General features: G+C 46.6%; 1 protein-coding gene across 11 annotated transcripts in view; it reads left to right on the top strand.

Annotated features, from left to right (window-relative positions):
- Positions 1 to 3,290, top strand: part of LOC126984542 (uncharacterized) — a 135,158-nt gene that overhangs the window by 44,629 nt on the left and 87,239 nt on the right. The window lies entirely within an intron of this gene.

The following is a 3,290-nucleotide window of genomic DNA, read 5'->3' as shown; positions in this document are numbered from 1 at the left end:
AAAAGGAAGAAGATAAAAACAAGGAAGAAGAAGAAGAGGAGGAGGAGGAAGAAGAAGAAGAGGAGGAGGAAGAAGAAGAAGAAGAGGAGAGACATTGACGAACCCAGAAAAATAAAGAAGGGAGAGAAAAGGGAGAAAAAGAAGATCAAACGAAAAGGAAGAAGAAGAAGAGGAGGAGGAGGAGGAGGAGGAGGAGGAGGAGGAGGAGGAAGAGGAAGAGCATTAACTACCATTTATCAAGGGAATGACAAACACACTAATGGAAAAGAGAGAGAGAGAGAGAGAGAGAGAGAGAGAGAGAGAGAGAGAGAGAGAGAGAGAGAGAGAGAGAGAGTCAGTCACATATGAAAACAGATACGAGAGAGGGAGGGAGGGAGGGAGGGAGGGAGGGAGAGAAGGAGGGAGGGAGGGAGGGAACAAAGGAAATGGAAGGGAGGAACAATCGAGGGAGAGAGAGAGAGAGAGAGAGAGAGAGAGAGAGAGAGAGAGAGAGAGAGAGAGAGAGAGAGAGAGAGAGAGAGAGAGAGAGAGAGAGAGAAAGTGGAGAGAAGAGATAAAAGGAGAGAGAGAGAGAGAGAGAGAGAGAGAGAGAGAGAGAGAGAGAGAGAGAGAGATGAAATGGAAAAAAAATGAGAAAAATATTGTAAAAGAAGAAAAAGAAGAAAAGAAAGAGAAGAAAGAAAAGAAAAGAAAAAGAAAAAAGAAGAAAGAAGACAAGAGGAGACGAAGGAGGAATTGGAAGAAAGAAAAAAAAGAAAATCACAAAGAAAGAAAGAAGGAAATAGGTCAAGGAAAGCAGGAAAGAAAAAGAAGAAAAAGAAAAAAGAAAAGAAATGAAGAAAAAAGAAAACCAAAGAGAGGGAGAGCGGAGGAAGGAAGGGAGATGAGAGAAGACAAGGGAGAAAACAAAGAAAAGGGAGAAAGGGAGGAAGAAAGGAAGAATAGGGAGAGAAGGAAGGGAAAGGGAGAAGAAAAGAAGAAAGAGCGAAAAGGGAGGAAGAAAAGGGAGAACAGAAGGGAAGAAATGGAAAGAAACAAAGAGAAAGGGAGAATAGGGAGAAGGAAGGAAAAGGGAGAAGAAAAGAAAAAGGGAGGAAGGGGAGGAAGAAAAAGGGAGAAGGGAAGGAAAGAAGGGAGGAAGAAATGGAAGAAACAAAAAGAAAGGGAGAAAGGAAAAATAGGGAGAAGAAAATTAAAGGGAGAAGAAAAGAAGAGCGAAAAGGGAGGAAGAAAAGGGAGAAGGGAGAAAGAAGGGAGGGAGGGAGGAAGAAATGGAAACAAAGAAAAAGAAAGGGAGATTAGGAGAAAGAAAGGAAAAGGGAGAACAAGAGAAAGAAGGGAGAAAAGGGAGGAATAAAGAAAGGCGGAAGGGAGAGAAAGAAACAGGGGGAGAGAAACAGGATGGGACGATTTGAGGGAGGGAAACCGGAAGAAGGGAGAGAGAGGGAGGGAGAGATATAAGGGAGGGAAGGAGGGAGGGAGAATATATCAGTTAGCCTCTCAAAGGACACAACAAATTGACCTCCTTGGGTTTTTTTTCCTCCAACTGTCCGGGAGGGAGGAAGGGAAGGGAGGGAGGGAGGGAAGGGAGGGAAGGGAGGGAGGAAAGGGAAGGGAGGTGAAGAGGAAGGAAGGGAGAAGAAGGACAGATCTAAAGAGAGTCTGGATTATCTTGTCTCTCTCTCTCTCTCTCTCTTAATATAACATTCATTTCTGCTTTTTTTTTTTTTTTGCTTTTTTTCTTTGTATTAATATTATAAGTAGTAGTAGTAGTAGTAGTAGTAGTAGTACCAGTAGTAGTAGTAGTAGTAGTAGTAGTAGTAGTAGTAGCAGTAGTAGTAGTAGTAGTAGTAGAGGTAGGACGTTCCTGATGGGCACCATCCCCGGCATCAGTCCACTCCTCCGACCACTGGAAAATGCCGTCAAGAATGTATTCTTGCCGGCGCTGGTGAAATATCATGCTTTGGGGGAGGAGGAGAGGGATATGCTAGCACTCCCCCCAAGACTGGGTGGGATGGGGATCACCAACGCTGAGAAGCTGGCAGATAAGGAGAACCAAAACTCCATCAGCCTTACCAGGTCACTCATCAACAGGATCATCGCTCAGGAGGCAGAGGGCGAGATAGACCAAACAGAAATAAGAGATATTAAAAGAAAAATCTCAGAAGAAAGGCAACAGGCCCAAAAAGACGAGCTGGACCGTCTTACACACCACCTGTCCACAGAAATGGGTGAAAATATTGCGGCAGCAACACACAGCACAGGAGGCAGGCGCCTCCAACTGGCTAACGTCATTACCAATCAGAGCAAAGGGCTTCAGCCTCAACAAACAAGAATTTGTCGACGCCATTGCTCTGAGATATGGCTGGCCGATTGAGGGACTGCCTGATCTCTGTGCATGTGGATCACCAAATGATGTCACCCACACCATGACATGTAAAAAGGAGGCTTCTGTCTGTATTCGACACGATGAAGTGAGGGATCTGACAGCCAGCATGCTTGGGGAGGTATGCCAAGACGTCACTACTGAGCCGGCACTGCTTCCTGGACGGCGAACACCTTCGGTACAGGACAGCCAATACCTCACAGGAGGCACGGGTTGATGTAAGTGCCTGCGGATTCTGGGTGCGCGGACAGCGGGCGTTCTGGACATCCGCATATTCGACCTGATGGCTGCCTGTCACCGTGAGCTGCCCCTGCAAGCCGCTCCACCACAGGAACGAGCAGGAGAAGACAAGGGCATACGGTGAAAGAATCCAACATGTGGATCAGGCAGCTTCACCCCTCGTCTTCACCACATCCGGCGGGATGGGTCCCAGGGCCCAATGCTTCTACACACGCCTCGCGGAACTTATCTCAGAAAAGAAGCAACAGCCAAGGAGCCACGTTGTCGCCTGGATGAGGTGTCGCCTCTCGTTCTCCCTGCTCAGGTCGGCCATCCTATGTCTCAGGGGCACCAGACACTCTGGCCCAAAAGCCACCACCATCTCCAATATGGACTATGAAGCCACAGTGGTGGAGAGTGACATTAGGTGGGTCAGAGTGACTTGAGTAGGGAAGGAAAAGGGGATCTAGACGTACAGATGATAGGTGATTTAGTGTCAGGTAGTATTAGTGATATGGTTGGATGCCACAGTCATTAGCGAACAGAGTTGGGGCTAATGACCTCCAAGCTATGGAGCCCTCCATGATTATGTGTCGGGAAATTAAACATGGGTGGAGGTATCATTTATTGTAGTAAAAAAAAAAAAAAAAAGTAGTAGTAGTAGTAGTAGTACCAGTAGTAGTAG

Source organism: Eriocheir sinensis, chromosome 57, assembly GCF_024679095.1.
Source record: "Eriocheir sinensis breed Jianghai 21 chromosome 57, ASM2467909v1, whole genome shotgun sequence".
In the NCBI taxonomy this organism is placed as follows: domain Eukaryota; kingdom Metazoa; phylum Arthropoda; class Malacostraca; order Decapoda; family Varunidae; genus Eriocheir; species Eriocheir sinensis.
Note: the sequence above shows the minus strand (reverse complement) of the source record. Positions and strands in the feature narration are given on the sequence as shown.